Source organism: Bos indicus, chromosome 29, assembly GCF_029378745.1.
Source record: "Bos indicus isolate NIAB-ARS_2022 breed Sahiwal x Tharparkar chromosome 29, NIAB-ARS_B.indTharparkar_mat_pri_1.0, whole genome shotgun sequence".
NCBI classification, from domain to species: domain Eukaryota; kingdom Metazoa; phylum Chordata; class Mammalia; order Artiodactyla; family Bovidae; genus Bos; species Bos indicus.
In genome coordinates, this window is record NC_091788.1 from 44690215 (window position 1) to 44710509 (window position 20295).

Consider the following 20295-nt stretch of genomic DNA (forward strand, 5'->3'; position numbering starts at 1 on the left):
TTTTATGTTCCTCATTGAAAGTTTCCATGTGAATTTAGGTGATACATTATTATAGTCAAATTTTCATGCATATTAATACACTATAACCCTGGGCTTCCAGCCAAAGGATTGAGAAATCCCTGGCCTGTTACTGGATGGAAAGGTGATAAGATTTTGGAATGTTGTGAGAGAAGAAGGATTCTATCTATGCAGTTTTAATAAGGAATAGACTTAATACTCGTATGATACTGAATTACAGTGTAATCTCCTCACTTCCCCCATGACCTTAAGTCTCTGTAGTTAGTATTGCCTCTGGAGTGCACCTTCTCATACACACAGGTGCTTGCTTTCTATTTATTTTTTTATGTATTTTGCCACACCTCGCAGCAGGCGGGATCTTAAGTTCCCTGACCAGCGATCGAACCCATGACCCCTGCAGTGGAAGCATGGGGTCTTAACCCCTGGACCGACCGCCAGAGAAGTCCTCAGATGCTCGTTTTAATTACATTTTGGTTTCACTTGAAGTTTCAGCATTTGATTATTTTCCAGTCTGGTTTTATTTTTTAACTCGTCCACTTCCCCTTACTAGTTTGTTTTCCCTAGTTGTCGTATTTATTTCTAGTCAAAGTTATGCACATATTTTAAGAGAGTCAAGCAGCTCTTAGGCTTCTTTCAAAAGCCGTCTTTGGCTATTATCTGGTGAATTCCAGATGTGGAAGATGGTTTAGCTTGTTCACCATCACCTCATTCTCCCAGTAAAATTGTAATTTTGGTCAGACGATTCTTCAGGGCTTGTGTTATTATGATTCTAGAAAGGAAAGTCACTGTTGTGCTTCGTCGCCAACTATGATTTGCCTTTCCTGGCCAACGTTTCGATTTCCCAAGCATTCATAGTCATCTTTTTTAGGTTTGTTTGATGACAGCTACTGTTAACTGGAAGCGTAATATGTACTGGGTGCTGCGCTAAGTGCTGTCCGAGTGCCGGTTCGTTCAATTGTCGGACAGGTGGAAGTGTGCAGAGGGTCAGGTAACTGGCTGAGGAAAGCGACATAGCCGGAGTTCAGACCCTGGCAGTCTGGCCCCAGAACCTATACTCTAAGCTACTGTGCTGCACTTTTTTCACTTTCTATTAATATGCACTTAAACATTTTTAAAAATCGAGTTAAAATTTGAATGTAGTGAATTGTACAGATCTTGGGGTTATACTTGGATGAGCTTTGACAAAAATATACATTCATGTAACCAGCACCTTAATCAAGAACGTCTGTATCACTTCCAGTCAGTCCCCACCTCTCATAGGCAATTACTGCTGTGGTTTATAGTGTCATAGATTATGTTTGCCTGTTCCTGAGTCTCATATAAGTGAAATCATAGACTACATATTCTTGTGTTAACCTTCTTTTTCCAGATGCATCCACATTGTGTGTTAGTGGTTCATTCTTTTTTATTACCAGGTAGTATTTCATTGAAGCAAATATTAGAATTTATTTATCTGTTCTTCTCCTGATGGAAAAATGTTTGCAGTAGTTTTTTTTTCTTTTATTTAAAAAATTTATTTATTTTTACTTATTTATTGGCTGCACCATGAAGCGTGTGGGATTTTCAATTCCCCAGCCAAGGATTGAACTCGTGCCCCCTGCATTGGAAGGCAGAGTCTTTTTTTTTTTTTATAGTGAAAACTTTTATATTTGGAATTAGCCAGCTGGACTCAGTTTAGATGTTGCCAATTTTGTTGGCAACATCCAAAGCATCATAGTCAGGAGCCAGTCGAACATATGCCTTCTTCTCTCCATCAGGCCTGATCAGAGTATTGACCTTAGCCACGTCAATGTCATAGAGCTTCTTCACAGCCTGTTTAATTTGGTGCTTGTTGGCCTTGACATCCACAGTGAATACCAGTGTGTTGTTGTCTTCTATTTTCTTCATGGCTGACTCGGTGGTGAGGGGGAATTTGATGATGGCATAGTGGTCAAGTTTGTTTCTCCTGGGGCACTCTTCCGAGGATGTTTGGGCTGCCTCCTGAGCCGCAGTGTTTCCGGCCGCCGGAAGGGGGGCGACGTCCGGATCTTCTTTTTTTTGTGGCTGTGGACCTTTCAACACTGCTTTCTTGGCCTTCAAAGCCTTTGCTTTGGCTTCAGCTTTAGGAGGAGCAGGGGCTTCCTTCTTCGCCTTCGGCGCCATCTTCATGAAAAGGGGAAGGCAGAGTCTTAACCACTGGACCTCCAAAGAAGTCCCGGCAGATTTTGGCTTTTATTTATAAAGCTGCTGTGAATGTTTGTGTGTAGGTCTTTTGTGGAGTTACACTTTCCTTTCTTTGTGAGTAAATCCTTAGCAGTGGAATGGTTTATCCTTAACTTTATGAGAAACTGCTGGTTTATAAAAGGAAGTGGTCACTTAACATTCTCACTTACTGTGGCAGATTCTAAGGTGGCCCCATGATCCCTGTCCCCTGGTATTTATGCTTTAGTGTGACCCCTCCCTTTGAGAGTGGGTGGGATGTGTGACTTGCTCCTTCCTAATAGAAAATGACAGAGGTGATGGAATGGACGTGACTGTGTTACCTCATGGGCAGCTTCAAGTCCACAGGCAGCAGGAAATGTGACCCCCGGTTCAGGAACCCATGAAGAACTGAATGTTCTTCATTGCCAGCAAGCAGGTGAGCTTGGATACAGATCCTGCCCTGCTCAGGCCTCATGTGAGACCACAGACCCAGTGGGCATCTTGATTGGCACCTTGCAGAGGACTCAGCCCAGCCACACATGGGCTTCTATCCCACTGAAACTGTGAGATGTTAACATGTGTCATTGTCAGCTGCCACATTTGAGGTCATATTGTTGTGCAGCGGTAGGTAACTCATACAAACAGTGTACAGAAGTTCCTGGTGCTCTACACTTCCACCAACATTTCATTTTGTCAGTCTTTTTTAATTTTAGCCATGCGAACAGATCTGAGATGTTCGCTCCTTGTGGTTTTAATTTGCATGACTAACTGGATTTCCCAGGTGGCTCAGTGGTAAAGAAACTGCCTGCCAATGAAGGAGACTTGGGTTCAATCCCTGGGTCTGGAAGATCCCCTAGAGAAGGAAATGGTAACCCACTCTAGTATTCTTGCCTGGAGAATTCCATGGGTAGAGAAGCCTGACAGGCTACAGTCCGTGGGGATCACAAAGAGCTGGACACAACTGAGCAACTAACAGTTAATTATATTTATATCTATATTTATATTTTACCACAATTTATTCTATGCTATTCTTATAAAAACAGAACAGCTTTCTCTAAATTAGTCTTTATGAGCCATTTGAGACTAAGTTATGTATATGATTCCCTCTTTTGCGAAACATTCCCCTGAATCAAGTGCACTCCTAAATAACTACTGCATTCCCTCTTAGGCAGGTCGTTAGCATCAGTAAAACCCTCCTCTCCAGTCCACAGACCCTGCTCACATTTTGCCCGCTGCCCAGCAGCACCTCCTTTTGGTTTTGGCCCAGGATCCCATCATGGAACACGCATTGGGTCTAGTTGTCAGGTCTTTTCGTGTCCTCCACTCTGGGGTAACCCCTCCATTCTTTCTTGTCGTTCATGTCCTCAGCAGCTGTATGTTCAGGAGGATGATCTGCAAGCTGACTCTATTACTGTTGCCTCGTGCCCGGTCTCAGGTCGTGATGCTTCGATGTTCTCAGTCCGTCCCATCATAGAGCACATGGTGTTAACTAGTCCCGTTACTGGTGATGTTAACCTTGATCATCTGGTCATGTTGGTGTCTGCGTGGCATCTCTGCTTTTTCTGCTTGTAAAGGCATCGTTTTTCTTTTTGTAACTGATGAGTATTTTGTGTGGAGACAGTTTAAGATCAGGTCAATATCCTGTTTTTCATCAGACTTCAAACTTACCAGCCTTAGTGTCTTGCCTGAATCAGCAACAACTGTGTGTTTGCCAAATGGTGTTTTTTTGTTTCCATTATTCCTTCTACATTTATAAACTGTTCTGTTGTAAGGGTAAACCTTTCTCGTCTCCTTCCTTCCTCCCTCCCTCCCTCCCTTGCTCTCTTTCTTCCTTTCAGTATAGACTAATGGATTTGTGGTTTATTCATTGTGTTGTAATTTACTAGTATTATGATTTATTTTGATGCTCAGACTACCCCAGATTTGGTCAGTAAGAGCTGTTTCAGGCTGTTGCCCTTTTGTATGTCCTTTGTATTCTTTGAACACTTCTAATTTTTCTAGAACAAGATGTTCCATGCTTATCTTGTGTTTCCCCTGTCCTGGCCCAGGAATCAGCCATTTCTCTAAGGAGTCCTGGTTCTGTTAGTGGAGGTTGGCATTTAGAAACCAAGATCAGGAGTTTGTGGTGCTCACTGTTACAGGATGTCATTGCTTCTAGATCTGCTCAGAAGATGGAGCCTAGAAATGTGTGTATCTACAGCACATACCGCGCACACACACACACACACACACACACACACACACACAGAGTTTCTCTATTTCTGTAGAAAACCTGGATTTTTATTTTTTTTTTAAACTATAAAATACCCTGAGTTGAAACTAACATCTTCAATTCCCATATAATACCTCAGGCTGCTCTCCAGCCCTGCCCCTTTCCATGTTTGCTAGTGCCTTTTCCAAGAGTGAGAAGTCTGGCTTTCATTATCCTCAATATATTTCCTTATTTGCTGATTGTAAGTGATCTCTCAACTCCCCTGGCCTTCTCCCCACTCTGCCATATCTGCACCCTGCCCCAGCACACCCTGGGTCCTCGAGCACTAGCAGGGAGAAGTTGGGGAACAGGGAGCCTGGCAGTAGACTTCTTAACCTTGACACTTAAGACAGCAGAGGTTGAAAGGGAGAAGCAACCCAGTTTACTCCATAAAATCTTTTTTTTTTTTCCATAAAATCTTAAATAGTATTTGTCCCAGTTATTTACTCTTTTGTGGAAAAAAAAAAAAAAAAAGAAGCCACTCTGAAAGTTAGCTGCTTAAAATTTGAACAGTGTTCTTTGGCACACAGATCTGCAGTTTAAGCTGAGCTCAGCAAAGATACTCCGCTCCGCTCGAGGTTAATTGGGCGGCTTGGAGGCTGGGGCTGGATCTGGCGCAGGCTCTTTCCCTCACTGTCTGACAGCCTGGGCTGCTGCTGGGACACCTAGAGGCGGCCTTCCCGTGTGGCTGTTTGGCTTCCTTACACCAAGGTGTCTGGGTTCCCAGGGCTGGCATCACCAGAGACAGAGAGAGCCAGGTGGAAGCCGTATTGCCTTTGCTCACATGACTTGGGACATTAGAAGCGAATCACTAAACCCAGCTCATATTCAAGGGGATCTTTGTTTTCTGCCTTTTCATGAGAGGACTATCAAAGAATTTTTAGACATGTTTTAAAACCAGTTAAGTATTGATATTAAAATCTTTTCTGAATGAATGAGAGATTCTTTCATTCGTGCAGTTGAGTTTTTTTTTAGTACTTTTCATTCATTTTGTTTAAAAGTTAAAAAATGTATCTATATATGCTTTTGCGGGTGTGCTAAATCACTTCAGTCGTGTCCGACTCTCTGGGACCCTACGGACTGTAGCCCGCCAGGCTCCTCTGTCCATGAGATTCTCCAGGCAAGAACACTGGAGTGGATCGTCATGCCCTCCTCCAAGGGATCTTCCCAACCCAGGGATGGAATTTGTGTCTCTTAAGTCTCCTGGGTCGGCTGCTAAGTCACTTCAGTCCTGTCTGACTCTGTGCGACCCCGTAGACGGCAGCCCACCAGGCTCCCCCGTCCCTGGGATTCTCCAGGCAAGAACACTGGAGTGGGGTGCCATTTCCTTCTCCAGTACAGGAAAGTGAAAAGTGAAAGTGAAGTCACTCAGTCGTGTCCGACTCTAGCGACCCCATGGACTGCAGCCCACCAAACTCCTCCGTCCATGGGATTTTCCAGGCACGAGCACTGGAGTGGTGCCATCGCCTCTTCTGGCAGGCAGGTCCTTTACCGCTAGTGCCACCTGGGAAGCCCTGAATATGCTTTTAGTTAGATTCACAAAAGAAATCGTATAGGATACGTATCATGTACGTGTGTGTGTGTGTATGTATATATATACACACACACATATATATACGTATTGTTTCCGAGAAGGCAATGGCACCCCACTCCAGTATTCCTGCCTGGAAAATCCCATGGACAGATGAGCCTGGTGGGCTGCAGTCCATGGGGTCGCTAAGAGTCGGACACGACTGAGTGACTTCACTTTCACTTTTCACTTTCATGCATTGGAGAAGGAAATGGCAACCCACTCCAGTGTTCTTGCCTGGAGAATCCCAGGGACAGGGGAGCCTGGTGGGCTGCCGTCTATGGGGTCACACAGAGTCGGACACGACTGAAGCGACTTAGCAGCAGCAGCATATATGTATTGTTTCGTGAAGTCTGTTGTTTCTGTGTTTTGCTTCCTTTGTTTTCTCCTTGCTCTTCACCTTCTCATTTTTCATTACTCCCTACCAGCTAACTCGTATTTACATCCTTCTATAGTTTTCTCCATGGAACGTCCTAGGTGGCTCAGTGGTAAAGAATCCACCTGCCAGTACAGGAGACATGGGGTCAATCCCTGGATCAGGAAGGTCCCCTGGAGAAGGAAATGGTAACCCACTCCAGTATTGTTGCCTGGAGAATCCCATGGACAGAGGAACCTGGCCAGCTACAGTCCATGGGGTTGCCAAAGAGTCAGACATGACTTAGCAACTAAATAACAACAATGCGTTTTTCCTCCGTACTCATGTACACACACACATGCATAGAGTGACTGGGGAGAGCTTTTAACAAAGGGAGTCATATTAGAACTGTCTTTTGCATCCTTACTCATTGAGCACCTTGGAGGAATTCCTGTTAAGTCAAGAGATTTTATTCTATTTTGTTCTTCTTAAGGGCTGCACATATTCTGTTTTCTGATTTGGTTATTTGACCATGAAAGGATAGGAGACTAAGCTCAACAAATAGGAATGGAGAGGGACAGGCTTTAAGGACAAAGTAGTCAGGAAGAGAGAGAGGAGTATTCGATCAGTATTCTCGGGGTCTCAGACCAAACGAGCCACAGAAGGGGACAGGAGGTTGGAAAAATGCTGTGGGGAGGCATGTTGATGGATTTTGTCTGAGAAATGAGTGTTTCTGTGTACATTAAAATTGCCTACCAGGCATCTGAAGGCACAGGACACGCACTCTGGTCCAAGGAGAGGATTGGGGCTGACAGACAGAGCTGTGAAATGGGTGATCACTTGAGAGAGAGCTGTGGCTTGACCAATATGTGCTGTTCGAGGGAGACTTCATGACACCAGGGTCCTGTGTGTTTACAGCTGATGCATTGCGTTCTGTCCGTTTTTCTTGAAGCAGAATTTTTATTTTCATTTTATGTGTTGTAGACTGAGAGAACCTTCTGCTAAATAGAGCTGTGTGAGTTTGCTAGTCTTTTGGAGACACGTAAGACGTTGAAAATTTGAAACCAGAGATGCCTGATGGGAACTTCCTTAATCTCTTCTCTCAGATCAAACCAGCCCAGGCTGCATGAGGTAATTAACATCATTGAATGGCTGAAGAAAGGTTTTTTTTTTTCCCCCTCTTCCCTTTTATGTTAGAGAACGGATTTGTAATACAGCTAAGTAATGGATGCAAAATGAATAGAGCAGACAAATGAATCTGCCAAGGCTCTAGAGCTGATTACCACGCCAGTTCCTTTGGGATGAAGATGGTGATGATGTTTAAAATACTGGTGGCCTTGAAGTCAGCAGTGGAGAATTAAAATGCCATCTCCTTTTAGGGAACAAAAATCTTGTTCTCCATACGCCCCACTGGCTCCTGAAAAGTTGAAGGGTAATTGTTCTTCTTTTCTACTTTCAGATTGGGTTCCTGAAGCTCAAAGCTAGGCTAGCCCACAAGTTCCATGTCAGTGGTAAAGTTGAAGTGATAAATGTCCTTCGGATTTAATTTTGATGGGGGGGTGTGGAGAGAGTGAAGGGTGCTCTAGTTATTGTTCTTTCTCTTTGGTCTCCCCCCCCCCCCGCCCCCTTCCCCCAAGATAACATCTGTAGACAACACCAGATGTCAACTCTTTGTCAAGTGTGCTCAGAAAACTACCAACATGAGTATGATCCAGGCCTGGCCATAAAGAGCTCATTGTCTTGGTGGAAACAGCTGACAGTTGTGCAAAGCAGGTTGGAATGAGCGACACACAGAGGTACATGCTGTGGTGATACAGGAGAAGAGGGCATTAATTCCTCTGTAGAACCTGGCATTTGAACTGGAATTTTTGCTTTCAGCTTCTTGATGTGGGAAATTTCAGAAATATACCAAAGTAGAGAAAGCGTGATGAATCCCTGTGACCTCACCTCCCAACTTCATTATCAGCTCAAGGTTGTTTCATCTGTATCCCCACCTCCTACCCGACTCACACCTCCAGATGATTGAAGCACATCCCAGATGACATAGGATTTCTGCTGTAACAATTCAACACATCTCTAAGAAGTGGGGGCACATTTTAGAAGCATATAACTACAGTGCCTTTATCCCTCGTAAAATAATTGACAGTAAGTCCCTAATATTGACTCCTTATAGTCAGTTGAACTGTATTTTATAGAGAGATTTTTCTAGTGGGAAGAATTTTGTTACTGGGAGAAAGGGAATTCAGGTTGCGGGGAACGGTTCTTGCAGAAGCAGGGAAATATGCGTAAGTGACAGGTGGTACGAGTCTGGTTTAGGGCTGCAGCGATGGACGCGGAGATAAAATGGCAGAGGTGAGTCACTGTGGAGGAAAAGTCAATGGAATTGTACTGTTGCAGACGGCAGGTGTATCTTCCCTCTCTTTCTGGGTAACAGTACTGAGTGGTCATTTCGAGCCATACAGAACAGGGTGGGCAGACCACGTCCTACTCCCAGCCAGGGTTTTGTAAATGAAGTTCTGGGCACACAGCCACATCCATTCCTGGGCATATGGTCCACAGCTGCTCTCGCCCCACAGAGGCAAAGTTGAGTGGTTGCAACAGACACCCTGTGACCTGCAAAGCCTCAGATACTTACTGTTTACCCTTTATAGAAAAAGTTTGCTGACCCCTGTTCTAGAAGAAACTGGGTCCTGGGTTTAGTGCTGTCAGAAGGCTATGTTGAATGTTCTGGTGAGGAGCAGCTGTGGCTTTGTGAGGCTTAGGAGTGAGAAGGGTGGGAATTTGTTTAGTTTTGACTTCCTCATTCACTTGATAGCCTGAGAAAGTCCATATCTCTAAGAATTTCTCTGTTTGATTTGATCTTGTTTATTGTCTTTCCTACCAGTCAGGGAATTTTGCCTATTTTGTTAGCTACTCCATCCCCAGGGTCTGGATTAACGCCAGATGCTTAGCAAGCACTCAGTAAATAATTGTTGAATAAATAGGTGAATGCATTAGTGTTTTTGCTCCGCTTCTGCCTTAGATACATTTGGAGCTTCTTGGGGGACAAGAAGGATGTATTCTTAGGTGCCAGTGCTATTATGTAAATGCGTTATAATTTCCTGCCACCAAAGTTTAGGACAGTGTTTCATCAATACAATCGAGTCTTAAGCAGCAACTAAAACTAGTAATTATGGAGAGTGTAGAAATGTGGGAACATGTTTATAGTGGGACAAAATCTTATGCACACTGCCTCTCTGAAATATATATGAATATGGACAAAGACTGGAAAATAACGCAAAATGAAATGATTGTTTTAAGACAGTGGATTTTTTGGATAGTTTTTCTCTCTGGATTTTTCTTTAATGCTGTTGTTTTCTCATATTTTCAATAATGATTTTAAAAATGCATAATTCTTCTATGCCTTCCACGCCCGCCCCATACACATACCTCTGCAGCATGTCCAGAAATGTAACCATTAGTTTGGGTCACAAATAATGCAGTAATCAGAAATTAGAGTTAGTATTGGGAAGGTGGGTGGGCATTATGGGTGCATGTTTCACTTTATCCCCTGGGTAAACTGCTGCCGCATACCTCCCAGTAGGATATGCCTGTGCGCTTTCTTGGTTGGAGCCTGATTTGGGTGTATATATAAGCTTACATTTAGACAGAAGCCCTTTTATTTGAAAGGGAACATGAACGGGCATGGTAGGAAGGAGTGGTCTGGGTGAGAGTATCTTACGTTTGTGTTTTCTGAGAGCTGGGCTCCCCCTTCCTCTTATTCTGAGATGCGTGTTCTGCCAGGTTTTTCTTTTTCCACATTTTCTTGAGGATATAGTCATTTGGAGCAGTCACGTGGTTTTCTTCTCATTTCACTTTCAGGCTTCCTTTAAAAACATGAATAGGGGCTTCCCTGGTGGTCTAGTGGTTGAGAATCTGCCTTGCAATGCAGGGGGCACCAGTTCAATTCCTGGTCAAGGAACTAAGGTTCCATTTGCTGTGGGATGTGGCCACCTCCCAAAAATTTTTTTTAATTAAAAATGAAATCCGTGGGTAAATCTTTTCTTTGTTCTTCAGTTTCTCCATGTGCAAAATTGTTGTTCTCTATACATCTTCCAAGGATGTGGTACATTTATAGCCCTTTTATTTAAATAGGTGTTTGTTCTACATAATTATGTTTCTAGGTTATATAGGGTTGGTACTTCAGCCGTGGCCTCTAGACTTTGTCTGAGTGTCTTGTCAGGGGCTAGAATTCTGCATTGCAATACAGAAAGATCTCACAATTTCAGAAGTCTACTCTTTAAGCGAATGTTACTCCCTTAAAGAGAGTAATGGAGCTTCCCAGGTGGCTCACTGGTAAAGAATCTGCCAAGCAGGAGACCTGGGTTTGATCCCTGGGTTGGGAAGATCCAGGGAAGGAAATGGCAACCCACTCCAGTATTCTTGCCTGGGAAATCCCATGGATAGAGGAGCCTGGTGGGTTATGGGGTCGCAAAGATTGAGACATGACTTGGCTACTAAACTCCCACCAAAGAGAGATAATTGAAATATCACCTCTCAGGTTTAGCAAATGGTAAGATGATGAAGGATTTTTCTCAGTTCATTCAAGGTAAAACTCAGTCTTTCTAGTGGTCTGCAAGAGCCTATGTGATAAGACTGCCTGCCCCAGGCGCCTTCCCCACCCCACCCCCAACTTGGACCACCTGCCGATTTTTCATAGGTCACTCCGTTCTCACCTGGGCTTCTTGCACTTCCTTGAAAATATCAGACGTGACCTGCCTCTCTGCACTGCCTCCCCAAGTGGATGCAGGGCTCATTCTCATTCTTTGTTTGCTCAAGTGTCACCTTCCCGGCGAAGTCTCCCCTGAGCCCTCCTTCCCCCACACGGTTCCTGCTTCTTTTTGTCCATAGCAGCTGTCAGCCTCTAATGCACTATATTGGAGAAGGAAATGGCAACCCACTCCAGTGTTCTTGCCTGGAGAATCCCAGGGACAGCGGAGCCTGGTGGGCTGCCGTCTGTGAGGTCGCACAGAGTCGGACACGACTGAAGCGACTTAGCAGCAACAGCACACTGTATAATTTCCTCATGTATTATGTTCGTTGTTTACTGTCGCCTCCCGTCTCATTGAAATTGAGAACTTCCAGATGTACAGACTGGATTTAGAAAAGGCAGAGGAACCAGAGATCAAATTGCCAACATTGTTGGATCATAGAAAACGCAAGGGAATTCCAGAAAAACATCTGCTTCATTGTTGACGCTAAAGCCTTTGCTTGTGTGGATCACAACACACTGTGGAAGATTCTTAAAGAGATGGGAATACCAGACCACCTCACCTGCTTCCTGAGAAACCTGTATGCAGGTCAAGAACCAACAGTTAGAATCAGACATGGCACAGTGAACTGATTCCAAATTGGGAAAAGAGTACATCAAGGCTGTATATTGTTACCCTGCTTGTTTAACTTACATGCAGAGTATATCATGTGAAATGCCAGGCTGGCTGAAGCACAAGCTGGAATCAAGATTGCTGGGAGAAATATCAATAACCCCAGATATGCAGATGACACCACACTAATGGTAGAAAGTGAAAAAGAACTAAAGAGCCTCTTGATGAAGGTGAAAGAGGAGAGTGAAAAGCTGGCTTAAAAGTCAACATTCAAAAAACTAAGATCATGGCATCCAGTCCCATTCAGTTCAGTTCAGTTCAGTCGCTCAGTCGTGTCCGACTCTTTGCGACCCCATGAATCGCAGCACGCCAGGCCTACCTGTCCATCACCAACTCCCAGAGTTCACTCAAACTCACGTCCATCCAGTCGGTGATGCCATCCAGCCATCTCATCCTCTGTCGTCCCCTTCTCCTCCTGCCCCCAATCCCTCCCAGCATCAGAGTCTTTTCCAATGAATCAACCCTTTGCATGAGGTGGCCAAAGTACTGGAGTTTCAGCTTTAGCATCATTCCTTCCAAAGAACACCCAGGGCTGATCTCCTTTAGAATGGACTGGTTGGATCTCCTTGCAGTCCAAGGGACTCTCGAGAGTCTTCTCCAACACCACAGTTCAAAAGCATCAATTCTTCAGCGCTCAGCTTTCTTCACAGTCCAACTCTCACATCCATACATGACCACTGGAAAAACCATAGCCTTGACTAGACGGACCTTTGTTGGCAAAGTAATGTCTCTGCTTTTGAATCTGCTATCTAGGTTGGTCATAACTTTCCTTCCAAGGAGTAAGCGTCTTTTAATTTCATGGCTGCAGTCACCATCTGCAGTGATTTTGCAGCCCAAAAAATAAAGTCTGCCACTGTTTCCACTGTTTCCCCATCTGTTTGTCATGAAGTGATGGGACCAGTCCCATCACTTCATGACAAATAGATGGGGAAACAGTGGAAACAGTGAGACTTTATTTTCCTGGACTCCAAGATCACTGTGGACAGTGACTGCAGCCATGAAATTAAAAGACACTTGCTTCTTGGAAGAAAAGCTATGACAAATCCAGACAGTGTGTTAAAAAGCAAAGACATCACTTTGCTGACAAAGGTCTGTATAGTCCAAGTGATGGTTTTTCCAGTAGTCATGTACAGATGTGAGAGTTGGATCATAAAGAAGACTAAGCACTGAAGAATTGATACTTTCAAATTGTGCTGGAGAAGACTCTTGAGAGTCCCTTGGACAGCAAGGAGATCAAACCGGTCAATCCTACAGGAAATAAGCCCTGACTATCCATTGAAAGGACTGATGCTGAAGCTGAAGTTACAATACTTTGGCTAATGCGAAAGTGATGCGAAGAGCCAACTCATTGGTAAAGACCCTAATGCTGGGAAAGATTGAGGGCAAGAGGAGAATGGGGCGACAGAGGATGAGATGGTTGGATGACATCACTGATTCAAAGGACATGAGTTTGAGCAAACTCTGGGAGATAATGAAGGACAGGAAGGCATGCTGCAGTCCATGGGTTGCAAACAGTTGGACGTGACTGAGCACGGCTGTACAGCTCCTTTCCCAGTTGGAATGGAAGCTCCATGAGGGTAAGGATTTTTGTTGGTTTGGTTCACTCTTGCACCCCTAGTGGTTAGAGTAGGGTCCGCTGCACAGTAAGTGCTTTGTAGAAGGAAATGGCAACCCACTCCAGTATTCTTATCTGGAGAATCCCATGGACAGAGGAGCCTGGCAGGCTACAGTCCATGGGGTCGCAGGAGTTGGACACAACTTAGCAACTAAAGAGAGAGAGAGAAATATTTGTTGAATGTTTGCAGTTTCTGGGACCCTGAGTTTCACTTTCCACTTGGAATTTTACTTACGTAATTGTTATTACTCTACCATTTTGACCCCATGGATGCTCTGTTTCCCCTTTAATGAAAAAGATGAAAACATCTCTTGGTTCTGCTTTGGCGTAACTGAGATTGGCAGGGAGTTCAAGGAAACATTTTGTGTGCTAAGAACAATGGAGAAATGAGTACAGAAGATGCAAAGATGTAAGAAGTCTAGCTTACAGTGATGACTCTGAAATCTGCCATAGTTAACTGGCTCTGGTATCTTACGCACCCTGTGCTAGTCTCCCTTCTTCTGAGAAGTCTACTCTTGGCCTCAGCAGACTCCTGCTGACCTTGTCTAGATCTCCAGCACGTGGCTTCATCTTATCATCCACTGCTAAAGCGCTCCCTGCTGGGGCGTCTTCACAGCTGTCGTTGAGACCAGCGGAACTCTCGGTTTTTTGGCCACCTTGAGAAATGGCACAGACTGAGTCACTTAAACAACAGATGTTTGTTTCCTTGCCATTCTGGGAATCCAAGATCAAGGTGCCGTCCGCTGGGGCCTCCCAACCTGGCTTGTAGATAGCCACCTCCTCACCATGTACTCCGTGGGCCTGTCCTCTGCGTACACTTAGAGAGGGAGAGAGAGCTTCCGTATCTCCTGTTGTTGTTCTTCAGTCACTTGGTTGCATCCAACTCTTGGTGACTCCCTGGACCATAGCCCGCCAGGCTCCTCTGTCTGTGGGATTCTCCTGGTAAGAATACTGGAGTGGGTTGCCATTTCCTCCTCCAGGGGATCTTCCCAACCTAGGGATGGAACCCATGTCTCCTGTGTCTCCTCCATTGGCAAGTAGATTCTTTACCACTGAGCCACCTAGGAAGCCCCTGGTATCTCTTACTCTTCTTATAAGAACGCCAGTCCTGTTGGCTTAGGGCCCCACCTAATGACCTCATTTAACCCAGATTTCTTCCGTAAAGGCCCTATCTCCAAATGCAGTCACCTTGGAGGTCAGGGCTTCAAGATGAGAATTGGGGGTGTGGGTAGGGGAGGAGACAGTTCAGTCCGTAAGTGGCATTGCTCTGACTGGAGCGAATAACATGCTTCATTCAGGTGAGACAGCACACAGGTGGTATGGCCTTCTCTAGTATTTTAGCTGACATTTATTGAACTAAACTAACTGTGTCCCAAATTGCATGCTCTGTGCAGGACATACCCTTTCCTTGCCATCCTGAAGCCCACAGCTCAGCAGAGGAGACAGAGCAGGGTGACGCGTACTATGAGGGTGCATATAGGTGTCAGGGAACGCATCCTTGAGAAGCTCTCTATAATATTCTTGCAGACCTGTCAGTAAATATATCCATGGTTACAGCACCATAGCGTACAATGTAATAATACGGTAACAGTTCACACATACAGTAAACAGGAGGGCGGCTCCTGCCAACTCCAGCCTCAGTCCTCTTCCTCGTCTTTGCCTGGCTTTAGTCCTCCAGCCTCTCTCCTCAACCTTTACCTCCCCAACATCCCCTGTTATTTTAATAATCAATGACTTTTCTCCTCATTCTCTGTTGAAAGTTACTGGGTTGTGTTTTTTTTCCTTATTACTTTTCCTTAACAAGTTGAGTTGAACATTTAGCTTTCTGTTCTCATCTCGTAGCTTTCTACAGGGGCAGTTCCTGGTGCTCAGTAAGAGCTGTTCCCATCAGAGCCTCCTGTTTGCCACGAATAAAGGCCGAAGGAGATTGTCAGCCAGCATTAATGCCCTGTTAATAAGATGGCAATTACTGACACAGCATTTTGTGAGGTTCTTACTATATAAATAGCACAAGTGATTTGACAAGTTATGACTCCAGAGAATTCCACACACTGTAAGCCAATATTTCGTTTTCCTTCTCAAGGGGATACACATGCCATTAAATGAAGTTTGTTTCGCCTGCCATGCATTTTAAGCTGAGCTGGCCTTCCTGCCTCTGCTTAGCGCATTTTTGAGAGAGTCACCAGTTTCTCTAAGAGCATGGCCATCGAGGGAGCAGCCTCATTCGGCCTCAGTCTCATTAATGCTTCATGGTCTTGAAATAATAAGAAAGCTCTTATCACTTACTCCTTCCTGACCCTGTGATAAACCACTGAAGCTCCTATCAAACACCTCCTGATTTTCGTGGCCTGCCTTTAGCGCATTGCACGCTCCGTAAGATACTCGGAGGCTGATAGATATTCTCTGTGGTCCTTCTCTTTCCTGTCGGTTCTGTCCCCACGTCTTTGTGTATGATGTTTCTGGTCCCAGACAGGTGACCTTCTGATGCATTAAGCTGAACTTATCTTCAACAGCTTTTATGATTGTGTAGTAGAGGCTTTTTAAAAAGGTTTTAAATCTCTTTCTCTTTTTTCTTTCCCTACTATCCTTTCTTTTTATCTTTCTAGTCCAGTTTTCCTTGTCCATTTGTCCCTCTGTCCTCTGTCCCTCCACCTGATACTTGTTGAACATTGGCTAGGTAATTGTTACTGTGGAACTTTCTTGGTCCTTGTGACAGTAGCTGTGGCCTTCACATACTTTTTTTTGTCTCTGCAACCCATTTTCCTTTTCCATGGTCTCATGGAATATTTTCTGATACTCTGACAGCTGTTGCTTGTAATTAGTGAAGTTAATTTCTTCAGCAGATGATTCTCTTTTCTCTGTTACTAGCTTTCAGATTTTACTGGCCTTGTTTTGTAAATAGGTCTATCACAAAGGGTATTATACAAACAGGGAAGTACGTGTGATTTTCTCTTTGTTCTTTCTCATTATTTAACTGACTCATGGTACCTTCATCAATGGAGAAACTGTCAAATAGAAATTCAGTGTGAGCTGCACATGTATTAAAAAAAAACTTTATCGAGATGTGATTTACATACTGTAAAATTCACTTTATTTAAAGTGTACTGGTTTTTAGTATATTCACAGAGACATGCATACTTTAAAATTTTACAATAGCCACATGAGAAAAGGAAAAAGAAACAGATGAAATTAACTGTAATAATGTGTCTTATTTAACCCATTATATCTAAAGTAAATATGATCAATAAAAAAGAACTTCCACTGCTTCAGTTATTAAATTTAAAATTCATCTAAGTTAAATAGAAAGTTTAAATATCATTTCTTAGTTGAACTAGCTACATTTTAAATGCTCAGCAACCACATTGGATCACGGAGCTCTAGGACAGTCTTGTAAGATGATCTTGCCTCAGGCAACTGTGATGTTTATCAAAAACACACACTTTCTGACTGTTTGGCGGTGAGCCTGTTTTGGAACATGAACCAAAGTTACTTGGCTGACACGGCTGAGCAACAGAATGTTTTATTTAATGTTGGACGGTGAGAGGACGGAAGACGCAGAAGAAAGTCTTTTCCAACATGACTTCAAGAGGATGCAAGAGTTGGCAAAAAATGTCTCTCAGTCAATAGCTTTCCCGTTCGTACATTCTCATCCTCATACATAGATGCATTTGGTTGACGTTAAGCACCTCTTTCTCATTTCTCAGAAATAACTGTAATTTTGGCTTTCGCATCTAGTTTGTCCCATGAAGCTTTTCAGTGTTTTCAAGGAGCAAATAAAGGTTTAGTGTTCTCTTTTTCCAGCTTGCTATCTAATCTGCTATCTCCTACATGTTTTATTTTTTCCTACAGATTCTTTATGAATCTGTTGCTTAGTTGCTTAGTTGTATCCGACTTTTTGCAGTCCCACAGACTGCAGCACGCCAGGCCTCCCTGTCCATCACCAACTCCCAAAACTTGCTCAAACTCATGTCCATCGAGTTGGTGATGCCATCCAACCATCTCATCCTCTGTCATCCCCTTCCGCTCCTGCCTTCAATCCTTTCCAGCATCAGGGTCTTTTCCAGTGAGTCAGTTCTTCGCATCAGGTGGCCAAAGTATTGGAGTTTCGATATCAGTCCTTCCAGTGAATATTCAGAACTGATTTCCTTTAGGATGGATTGGTTGGATCTCCTTGCTGTTCAAGGGACTCTCAAGAGTCTTCTCCAACACCACAGTTCAAAAGCATCAGTTCTTTGGCTCTCAGCTTTCTTTATAGTCCAACTCTCACATCCATACATGACTACTGGAAAACTAGCTTTGACTAGACAGGCCTTTGTTGGCAAAGTTAATGATTCTTTACTACCAACTTAAAAATCATGAAACAATTTGAAAGTACGAGAAGTGGCAGTAACTTCAGGTGCCCCAAGGTGTTAATCTGGTATAAGTTACTGTTATTTGAATACTTGGAGCTAGCTGTATTGACTCTAAAAGTCTGGCAGTTCCTCAAAAGATTAAACACAGTTTAACCATAGGACCCAGCAGTGCTACTCTTAGTTGGTATTGGTGCTGAGTCACTCAGTCATGTCCGACTCTTTGCGACCCCATGGACTGTATAGCCTGCCAGGCTCCTCTGTCCATTTGACTTCCCAGGCAAGAATACTGGAGTGGGTTGCCATTTTCTTCCCCAAGTGTTTACTCCTAAATATATGCCTAAACGAAATGAAAACACATGTTCTTACAAAAACTTATACATGAAGATTCATAGCAGTGTTACTCATGATAGCTAAAAAGTAGAAATAACCTACCTGTCCATCCTACCTGCTGATGGGTAGATGAGTAAAATGTGGTGTAGAATATTATTCAGCAATAAAGGAGTATGAAGTACTGACCCATACTGTTGCATAGGTGAACTTTGAAGATATTATGCTAAGGGAAAGAAGACTCGCACGCTGTATGAGTCTATTTGTATAAAATGTCTGGAATAGGAAAGTCCATAGAAACAGAAGGAAGATCAGTGGTTGCCCAGAGCTTGTGAAGTTGAAAGAAAGTGGGGAGTGACTGCTGATGATAATGAGTATAGTGTTTTTGAGGATGATGAGAATGTTCTAGAATGGATTGTGGTGATTGTTGTACAGCTCTGTGAATGCACTAACAACAATTGAGTTGTACACCTAAGTGGGTGAATTATATAGCATATAAGTTATATCTCAAAAGAAGTTTTTTTAAAAAAGTGCTGACAGGCAAGAATTCTCAGTCAGTTCTCAGTGGTGGTTCTTGAACTCTCCACACTGGTTTTACCTTCTTTCCTTTCTTTATTCCCCCTTAGGTTTAAAAAAAAAAGCTAAAAGCCTTCTGGTCTTCCTGTATTTTTAAAATATATATATATTTTACTATTTGTTTGGCCGTGCCAGGCCTCAGGTGCAGCACGTGAACTCATTAGCTGTGGCATGCAGGATCTAGTTCTCTGACCAGGGATCGAACCCCGGCCCCCTGCACTGGGACCACAGAGTTTTACCCACTGGACCACCAAGGAAGTCCAAAAAACTCTTTTTTAATTGAGGTAATGTTGGTTTATAACTTTATGTAAGTTACATCGTGTACAACATGTGTATTTCTACTTCTGTGCACACTATAGCGTGCTCACTGCCAAAAATGTGGTTTCCGTTTGACACCATACAGCTGACCAGCTTTACCGATTTCACCCTTCCCTCCACCCGCCCCCCCGCCTGCCCCTCGTAACCACTGCTTTGTTCTCTGTATCTACATATCTGTTTTTGTTTGATTTGGTTTGCTCACTTATTTTGTATGTTTTTTATACTTTATAAAAATGTTTATATTTTTATACTGTCTTTTGTATTTTACATTGCTGTTTATATGTGAGTAAAATCATATGGTTTTTGTCTTTCTATCTGACTTATTTCAGTTAGCATAATTCCCTCCAGGTTCATGTCTGGTGTTGCAAATGGCAAGATTTCATTTTTCTTATGGCTAAATAATGCTGCATTGTGTGTATGGAGCCATAAGTGTGTGTGTGTGTTACATTCGCCACATCTTCCTTATCCATTCATCTGTTGACGGGCACTTAGGTTGTGCCCATACGTTGGCTGTAATAAATAGTCCTGCAGTGGACACGGGAGTACAGGTTTCTTTTCAAATTAGTGTTTTCATATTCTTTGGATAAACACACAGAAATAGAATTGCTGGATCATATGGTAGCTCTAGTTGTAATTTTTTTAGCAGTCTCCATCCTGTTTTCCATATTGGCTGCACCATTTTGCATTTCCACCAGCGGTGTGTGAAGTTCCTGTATCAGTCTTCTTCAGCTCAATCTCCGTGCTTTCCTGACCAGTCCTACCAGCCACATTGAGAATTTTTCATATGTAACTTTTATTATTATGCTCCTATAAATTTATGTCTTGTAGAGCTCATTATACACTGAGACCCTGTAGAGAGGAAATATTGGGGTTGGTGTTTAACCAGGGGCTGAGCATAAGTGCACATTGCAGTATTCTGTCATTTAACCTTTACAGTGACCCTGTGCGTCCGCAGCTAACGAGCAGCAGAGATGGCATCTGAGCCTAGGTCTGTTTGACTCTGAAGTCCACATCCTTAGCAGCTGTGCTGCTCTGTCTTGTAAGCCCCGTAGCTGTAGGCCCAGAGGTCTAGTCCATGTGATATGTTTTTGCTGATTAACTGTTGTATATTCTGGTACTTCTCCAACCTTTTTCCTGAAATACTCCAAGAAATCCATGCAGATGTATCACTGGGTGTCTTGTAATATAGTTCAGAAACTGCCTGCTGCAAACACAAAATGCCCTTGAAATCTTATGTTTAATCTTGCAAAACTGTGTAAATCCAGCACTTTAGACTTTATATGTGTGTGTTCGAATATTAAATTCATCC

At 43.4% G+C, this 20295-nt stretch overlaps 1 protein-coding gene and 1 pseudogene across 1 annotated transcript in view; one reads left to right on the forward strand and one right to left on the reverse strand.

The window, feature by feature from the left end:
* The window catches only part of PACS1 (phosphofurin acidic cluster sorting protein 1), a 150223-nt gene that overhangs the window by 19458 nt on the left and 110470 nt on the right, over positions 1-20295 (forward strand). The window lies entirely within an intron of this gene.
* LOC109554459 (large ribosomal subunit protein uL23 pseudogene) lies at positions 1623-2168 on the reverse strand (annotated as a pseudogene).